Source organism: Leptonychotes weddellii, chromosome 10 (genome assembly GCF_054177405.1).
Source record: "Leptonychotes weddellii isolate Sample4059 chromosome 10, ASM5417740v2, whole genome shotgun sequence".
Lineage (NCBI taxonomy): Eukaryota > Metazoa > Chordata > Mammalia > Carnivora > Phocidae > Leptonychotes > Leptonychotes weddellii.
In genome coordinates this window covers 104,314,365-104,323,427 of record NC_138378.1, presented here as the reverse complement: position 1 = coordinate 104,323,427, position 9,063 = coordinate 104,314,365, and the positions used below count along the sequence as shown (strand labels likewise).

Genomic DNA, 9,063 nt, shown 5'->3' with positions numbered 1-9,063 from the left:
GACATTTCAAAATATTATCCCTTCGCACTCTGTACCTGAGTGATATCTTTTTCAGAAAGATAAAGTCAGGGGTGCCTGGCTGGTTCAGTCGGTGGAGCATATGACTCTTGATCTCGGGGTTTTAAGTTCAAGCCCCACGTTGGGGGAAGAAATCTTAAAAATAAGATCTTAAAAATAAATAAATAAAAATAAGTAACCAAAGTATTGAAAATAAAATATGATTTTAAAAAAGAAGGTAAAATCATGACACATAGTAAATAAAATGAAGACATGTTAAAAGTTTTATTTAACTCGGGGTGTCTGGGTGGCTCAGTGGTTAAGTGTCTGCCTTCGGCTCGGGTCATGATCCCAGCGGTCCTGGGATCGAGCCCTGCATCGGGCTCCCTACTCAGCGGGAGGACTGCTTCTCCCTCTCCCACTCCCCCTGCTTGTGTTCCCTCTCTCGCTGTGTCTCTCTCTGTCAAATAAATGAATAAAGTCTTTTAAAAAAGTTTTATTTAACGCATTTATTACCAAGAGAACCAGTAAGATATAAAAATTATTAACAAGGAGAATCCAAATAACAAATGCGTATACAAACACTCAGGATGCCGAGATGAATTTGCTAATCATAGAGGCAAGACTGGTCTCTTTCACTGGATGAAATTAATTGCATCTTTACTGGAGAAAATGTATTTATAAGTCTGTAAACAGGAATCATTTACAATTACCTTCAGTTCTCCACATTACATTTTATTCTAGAGAGTTACAAAATGATTAAAGATAATGAAAGGCACAGACACAAGAGAATCAGGTAAGCCCAGAAAGTTCCAAGCCTGGCTTTCCACAGAAAGAGTACTGTATTAATTTCCTAGGGTTGAGTACCACAACACTAAATGGGTATTATAAAACAATGGAAATGGATATCCTCCCAGTTTTGGAAGCTAAAGGTCCAGATCAAGGTGTCTGCGGGGCTATGCTCTCTCTAAGGTTGCCAGCAAAGAATCCTTCCTTGCGTCTTCCAGCTTCTTGCGGTTCCTGGCAAGCCTTGGTGGTCATTGGCTTGTAGACATCACTCAGCCTCCATTGTCACATGGCATTCTCTCTGTGTCTCTGGGTCTAAATTTCTCCCTTCTTATGAGGACACCAGCCTTATTGGATTAAAGCCCACCCTAATGGCCTCATCTTAATTTGACTAAATCTGCAAAGTTCCTATTTCTCACCGTTCTGGAGACGGGAAATCCCAGATCAGTGTGCCAGTATGGTCATGGTCTGGTGAGGGCCTGCTTCCAGCTCTTCTAGGCCTCTTTTATAAGGTACTTATCTCATTCATGAAGGCTCTGACCTTATGGCCTAATCACCTCCCAAAGACCACACCTCCTAACACCATCACATTGGGCATTAGGATTTCAAAATATGAATTTGGGATGAACATTCAGCCTATAGCAGAGCCCAGTCTTAGAAGGGCCCTCACCCTTTCATGGGTTTTATCTCCAGGAATCCCACCAGGTTCTCATGGTAAAGACTAGAGAAGATCCCCTTTATGGTCCTGGCATGGTAACCACTTTGAAATAAGTCCAGAGGGTTCTCCATAATAAGGGCCCTCAAGGGGGAACCTTATCAGAGCCTTGTCTTAGAGCCTTCTCTTCAGAGCCTGAAGGAAGAACAATTTTTTTTTTAAGATTTTATTTATTTATTTGACAGAGAGAGAGACACAGCAAGAGAAGGAACACAAGCAGGGGGAGTGGGAGTGAGAGAAGCAGGCTTCCCGCGGAGCAGGTAGCCTAATGCGGGGCTCGATCCCAGGACCCTGGGATCATGACCTGAGCCGAAGGCAGATGCTTAACCACTGAGCCACCCAGGCGCCCCTGAAGGAAGAACAATTAGCCAGACCTGACCCTGTCTAGCCTCCGTGTCTGATGTAAGAGAAGGGAGAAAAAAGGCTGAGAAATGCTTCTAAAGGTCATAGCCCAGGGACATGGGGCTGCTAAAAAAATGAGATTTAATCATAAGATTATGGAACACTTCCCTTTCCAACACCTTTCCACTATATCAACACTCCAGGATAATAAGTGGATTATAACTGGAAAAGCTGCAAATCACAGAGTCTATTTAGGAAGAAGTTCTTGGGGAAACCCAAAGATAACAGAGGAAATAAAAACAAGGAAATTAGAGGAAACAAGCCTATGGTACTCACAGCCATAGCAATTATTAAATATAGCCCAGCTCCTGCCCAGATTAACACAAAGCCTCATACTAAAAACCTACTTACCTCAGTTTCTCTTACCCAATTCATCATGTCTGGCTTTCAACAAAAATTTACAAGGCTTGTTAAAAAAGCATGAAAGAGGGGTGCCTGGCTGGCTCAGTTGGAGCATGTGACTCTTGATCTCGGGGTTGTGAGCTGGAGCCCCACATTGGGTGTAGAGATTACTTAAATAAATAAAACTTTTTTTAAAAAGCATGAAAGAATATCATCTGAGGAAACAAAGCAAGTATCAGAACCACACTCAGCTATGACATAGATGTGGAATGATGAGATAGGGAATTTAAAATAACAATGATTGTTATGTTAAGACTCTAATGGAAAAAGTAGACAACATGCAAGAACAGATGGGTACTGCAAGCAGAGAGATGGAAACTCTAAGAATCAAAAAGAAGTAGTAGGAAGAAAAAGTGTAACAGAAGTGAAGAATATCTTTGATGGGCTCATCAGCAGACCTAACACAGCTGAGGAAAAATCAGTGTGCTTGAAAATATGCCAATAGCAATTTCTCAAACTAAATGCAAAGAGAAAAAAAAGAAAAAACAAAACAGAATATGCAAGCATGTGGGACAATTCAAGTGCTCTAAGACTCTGTAACTTTGAACAGCAGGACACATGGCTCTCTGGGTCCCTCATAGCACACCCACGTGGGGCTTTTCATTGGGAAGGTAAGGAGGCAAATTCATCGAAGTCTACAGAATCACCAAGCTGGATGGGATGACCGCCAGTCTGAAAATTACACTATGAATCCCCAAAACCCACTATAGAGTTGAGAAAAGGGCAAATGTAAATAGAATAATGTTCAATATCAGGCAGTGTGGTCTAAATGAACAAATATGGATCCCGGAGTCAGACCTGGGTTTTGATGTGGCTCTGCCCCTTGGAGTTGATTGACCTTCGGCAAGTTAGTTACCTTTGAGATCCTGTTCCCCTCTTTCATAAAGCAGTTATCATGATACCTTTCTCACAGGTCTGCTACAGGGATTAAATGAATCATTTACATAAAGTATGCAGGAAATGCTTAATAAATACTTGTTTTAATTCTTGAGATAAGTTCCGACTAATGCAACTAAAGGAAAAAAATTAGCTGAACAGTAGGGCTGGCTTCATAAAATAACATCAGAAAAAATCAGGTAAAGGCAGTGATGGGTCTTTTTTAGTGTTGTATTTCTTTGGACTCATTTTATAAATGAAAATCCAACTTGGTAGCAGGGTGAGGGGATTCTTTCCCATATTCTCAGCTCTTAGACACTCATCAGGGGTTTAATAAAGCATTGTGCTGTGGAGTGTGACAGGTGGGGAACAAAAAGATGATTAAAGATCTGGTTCTTAGAGTAACTGTTTTGTTCTCTGAAGGTGGTTCTATATATTTAAGTTGTTCCTTGTTGCCACTATTATTCTTGCTAATGCCCAGATGAAGTTGATTTGTTAAGGGAGAATATGGCTTAAAACAAAACATTGTGAGACCATGCAGTTCATAGGTTCCTCTGGGCTTGAAGACTCTCTGTATGTGGGTGTGAAATAAATGTAAATTTCACATTGTAGATTTCTGCTATGGGGCTAGGGTAGCTGGAGTTTCCAGCGATTCTTGCTTTATGTTGGCTTGTGCTATTCTAGTTCCAAGACAAGTTACGCTTGTATTTTAAAATTAAACTTTGAAATTTAAAAATAAAAGCAGAAAAAAAAAGTTTCCTAGGCCAAAAGGAATGATTTAAATTTTTGGAGTGCTCATCAGCATTTCAAGAGTAGTGATAAGTCACTGGAATTTACTTTGATGTTTTCCGCTCAAGCACAGCCACTCCAGCCTCCCAGGGTCCCCTCCCCTGTGTCTCAGTGTTGGGCTGGGTGGCCACAGCTCTGGAATCTGACAATCTCTTAGTCTTATTCCCCACTGCCCTTGTTTGTGTATCTGTTTAGCCCTATGCCTTTATTTTTTTAATTATTTTTTTAAGATTTTATTTTTAAGTGATCTCTATGCCCAACATGGGGCTCAAACACACAACCCTGAGATCGAGAGTCTCACGCTCTACCAACTAAGCCAGCCAGGCGCCCCTAGCTCTATGCCTTTAGATCTTCTACAGGCCTCCTCTCTTGTCTTTCTCTCAATGTCCATTTGTCCATCTCCCTGACTCCTTTTTGGTTCCTGCCCCGTGGCACTGACCTGAATAGAGAAGTTTGACTGCTGGCTCACAATTGTTTTAACGGCTAAGTAGACTTCACAATATGTTCTCCACGCTAGGGTTGTCATTGACTTATGGGGAGGGCGAAAACAGAAGGCCGAGGAAAAAATCTAATACAAACCACCTCGGGAATGTTGGAGAACACCCTTTCTCTGAGGACACCTTGAGGAGTAACAGGCTGAAACTACAGAGGAAGGAACATGACTCCTTGAGAGTCATTCATGGGCACAACAGCCCCTGCACTGGAAAGTCAGCCTTCTGGAAGACTTGTAGGGTAGGCCATGCTGGGGCAGGAAAGGCTCTGCTCTGCATCAGGTAGATGTGGTTTGGAGCCCTGGTAATACCACTGTAGCGGGGTGACTTTCTGGATAAGACACTTGACCTGTCTAAGTCTGGACCTCCTCATCTATTAAGAAATGAGCAAGGCTATCTGCCATGTGGTGTTGTAAGGATCCAATGTGTTCCCGAAACACCTACTAGTCCTACACCCCTTCCCCCCTTATGATACCCCTTCACTTGCCCATTATTTAGAAGCTTGTTGTTAAGGCAATTTGGAACCCCAAACACATTTACTGATAAAAGCCAGTAGCCTTCAGCTTTAAGAAGTCTGGCCCCAACACCAGCCTATCTACTATCCTCTTTCTCTTCCCACCACCCCCATTCATGGACTTGACTTTCAAGTCATGGTGGGTTCCTTTGCTGCCTTCCAAACACTTTCCAGCTTCCCTACCCACCAACTTTTACTGCTTCATCCTAGAATCCAGCAGGGGCGCCTGGGTGGCTCAGTCAGTTGAGCATCTGCCTTCAGCTCAGGTCATGATCCCAGGGTTCTGGGATCGAGCCCCGCATCGGGCTCCCTGCTCTGCGGGAAGCCTGCTTCTCCCTCTCCCACTCCCCCTGCTTGTGTTCCCTCTCTCGCTGTCTCTCTCTGTCAAATAAATAAATAAAAATCTTAAAAAAAAAAAAGAATCATCCAGCAAATCAATATCTAGGTGAAATCCAAATCAAGCTCCTCTGTTCCCTGATAATCTGTTTTAGAACTGACTTCTCTCTCATCTGAATTCCTTTCTACTTCATCTAAGCTGGTCATATGAACTTTATAAAAATCACAACAAACTGTTTTTTATAGCTGTTATAATGAGAACATCATTTTTTTTTTTTTTAGAGACAGCGCATGCACACACGTGACAGGGGGTTGGGGTGGAGGGAAGCAGAGGGAGAGAGAGAATCTTAGGCAGGTTCCATGCCCAGTGCAGAGCCGGAGGTTGGGCTCCTTCTCACGACTCTGAGATCATGACCTGAGCAGAAATCAAGATTTGGACACTTAACCGACTGAGCCACCTAGGTGTCCCAGCAATGTCATATTCTTATATCCCCTCACGCTGTTCCATAACCATTTGTTGAATAAATGAACCATCACAGCTCCATTTGTTGAGTGTGTGCTATGCCCTTTATAGGTATTTCCTTATGTAATCATCAAGGCAAAGTTTTTTAAAAATGCACTATGATCCTCGTGTTCTGTAGGGAGCTAAGGCTCAGGTGGCATTCCCAACATCAATTATCCAGAAAGTAGAGCAATGATTCCAACGTAGGGATGTATGACTCCATGCCCTATGCCCTTTCTACTTCCCAGGAGAGATAACCTAGATTGAACGTAAGTGAATAAAGCTAAAATCATGTACTGGGGACATTTGCAGTATCAGGTTTGGGTGCGATTTTCATCAATGTCCCAGGCAGACAGATGACCTCAAAGCTGCTCTTTCTCTTACCAGGGGACGCAGGCCCAGGAAAGCAGAGTCCAAATTTGAGATCCACTAAATGCTGCAGAAAACGTTTCCTCCACTAGAGGACTCCCTCCCCCTTAGGCAAAAAGTGCAGCTTCCAAGGAAGGTGGTAGCCAGGGATCCAGCTATTGCCAGCCTGTAGGGGGCTTCACTCCACCTCCCTGAGGCTCAATCCATTTTGCCTAAATCCCTGGGTCCCTGCAGAGCCCGACCAGCGTGTGAATCCCTAGGGCAATGCTGCAAGCTGAAGCAGTGGGAGGGACAAGCCCCTCCCCCTCCCAAGTTTTCACAGCTACATCCTGGGCTCCCTGGATCAGGGATACTTTGGTACAGGCCCCAGGCTCATTTGGGGGCTCCTTGCATAAGCTCAGGATGTGTGGGGCAGGGGGCAGAATAGTAAACCTTCCTCCCTGGAGAAGCAGAGACTGCACGCGGGTAATCCAGCAATGCATTCCCCAACTGCCGGCCTGACCTGCTCCAGACCCTGAGCCCACTGCAAAGGATGGCCATGAAAGTGGTCCATGGACACCTCACTTTGGCAGACTCTGCGGGCCTGCCAACCCCTGTAGGTTTTGCTGAGAGGAGGAGGGGGGCACCCTGGGGAGTAGTGAAGCACCATTTTGGTTGAAAATAACTTGTAGAGAGGTGTGAACTACCTCTCTGGCCCTCTCCGGAGGAGGCTGGGAACTCCCTCACCTTCACCCCTTCTCTCAAGCTGGGAAGAGAGGGGTTTCTGCAGTAACCCATTAGGGTTTCCTGGAGGGACCCTTGGGATGGGGTTGGAGGTGAGGATCCACTGGTGCATTTTAATCAATAGGAACGCCTTTGAAGTGACATTTAGTGAAAAGAGGCAAACTACTGAACCGTATCTGAGCTATTATTACCACTACATAAAATAAAAGATTAAAGACTTGAGAAGGGTTTAGGTACGTGGTACAAAGGCCGGATGATCCTCCCTCTCTTTTTTTAGATTTGTTGATTCAGTTAAATTATGTGTTTAAAACGTGAAGAAAAACAGGTGAGTGTAAGTTGAGTTATAAAACGTTTCCAGAGACTTCGCCATGTCCTGAAAGGTGGTGTCAGAAATAGGACAGGCAGCTGGATCTGAGAGCTTGGGATGGAGAAGCTCTAGCTCAGAGCAGCCCAGAGAATGAACTCCGAGTTCGAGCTCCAGGAGGGAACAGATGCGAACTTAGTTGGCCCTGAGTGGCCGTCCACTATGTACTGTACGTCAGAACATTTTGCTACAACGACCACCCCGCCCTCTCCATCCTGCGGTCCCGCCGAGCGCCCACTTCGAAGGCGTCGTACTGGGTCTCGGAAGGAACCAGGCGGCAAAGGGCAGGCCCGGCAGCAGCCGGGAGAGGCGGCCGGGGCATTGTTTCAGCCCCTCGGGTGGGGTCCTGCAGGGGGAGGGGAGATGGTGTGTCCTCGGGACCCGCCCCGTAGCCCTCCCAGGGGACTCGTGCATCAGCGCGTCCCAGCGCTGGGGCTTTGTGAAGTGTCGTCAGTCACCATGGAAACCCAAAGGAACGCGGAGAGGGGCGCTAGGGGGTCGGCGGGTTCTCGGGCCTCACTCTCCTTCCCCTCTCGGACCCCGGCCCTGCAGCAGGGCCTGTCGGGAGTTGTAGTCCCAAGGCGGCGGCCGCGCGCGGCGGCGAAGATGCGGGGCGCCGCCCGTCCCCGCCTCCCCCTAACCTGCTAGCGCGAGGTGGGGAGCACTGGGGAGGAGGCGTCGGGTCGGTGATTGGCCGAGGCCGCCTCCAGCCCCCACCCACGTCCCCTCCCCAGCTCCCGGCTTCCGACTCCAGAGCCCCGCGCGCCAAGGCGGCGATCGAGCGAGCGCGCGTGCAGCCGCCGCCGCCCCGAGCACCCGCAGCTCCCGCGCCGCGGCGAGGCCGAGGAGAGACGGACCGACCGACGGACCCTCGCAGCCGCAGCATCCCGGAGGAGTGCGTGATGGCGGGGCGGGCGGTGGGCTTATTCTCTCCGGGCTGGGACATCCTTCTCACGGCCTCTGTTTCTCTGGGAGGCGCACAAAAGGGCAGGGATAGGGGTGCGCCCAGGGGCCCGGCCGCAGGGGACGCGGCGGGAGGTGTGGTTTGGGATCGGGGCGGCCATCGGGGCTAAACTGGGGCCCGAATCGGGTGCTCTTTGTACGCCCACAGAGCGCCGTGCAGTGCCTTGCTCATAGTAGGCGTTTCGTGTGTGCTCGTGGGATTGCAAAGAACTGGGGTGAGGAGACGGCTTCGTCGAAGGGGGTTCACTCTTGGCACACAGTAGGCGCCCAACCTGGCTCGTCGAGGTGCAGTGAATGGCTGGAAGGCTGGGCGGGGGCTTCTCTGGCTACGGGCCCGTCCTGCCCGAGTCCCTAGGTCGTCGCTGCCTCTGGCCCCCCACTACCACCCGTACACACACCCTGCGTCCATCTCGCCTCCGGGCTGGGGCTTGCCCAGCCTGGACCGGACCCGACGGCCCGTTCCACCCGTCTGGCTAACGCAGTGGTCGCCTAAGGACGACTCGCCTGCCGCCTCCGAGGCACCTGCCTGAACCACAAAGGCCGCCTGTGGCTGCCCGGCTCAGAGCGAACGCCGAGCTGGATCCCTTCGCTGGAGCCCAGTGCGGGAGCTCTTCCCGCAGCATCGATCTTGGCGGGCGACAGACACCGACGCCCCAGGCCTGGGGAGGGGCGAGAGCCCGAGCCAGAGAGAAGCTGGGATGGGGAGAGGCGGACACGAGGCCTCCGTCTGAGCAAAGATGGGGAGATGGGGAAGCTGGGTGGGGACAGTTGGACTGGGGGTCTGGGTGGAGGGGGAAGTGGAGACCAGGGTTCGGGGAGGAAAGAGAGGGGGCG

General features: G+C 48.7%; 1 protein-coding gene and 1 non-coding gene across 2 annotated transcripts in view; one reads left to right on the top strand and one right to left on the bottom strand.

Moving 5' to 3' along the window:
• Window positions 1–4,220: 4,220 nt before the first annotated feature.
• Window positions 4,221–4,293, bottom strand: TRNAE-CUC (transfer RNA glutamic acid (anticodon CUC)). Its single transcript has one exon. It is a non-coding gene; the product is annotated as a tRNA-Glu (tRNA).
• Window positions 4,294–8,068: 3,775 nt separating this feature from the next.
• Window positions 8,069–9,063, top strand: part of DPYSL5 (dihydropyrimidinase like 5) — a 91,859-nt gene continuing 90,864 nt past the window's right edge. Inside the window, exon 1 of the mRNA XM_081797075.1 lies at window positions 8,069–8,161. The gene's annotated coding sequence lies outside the window, so the exon portion shown is untranslated. The remainder of the gene's footprint in view (window positions 8,162–9,063) is intronic.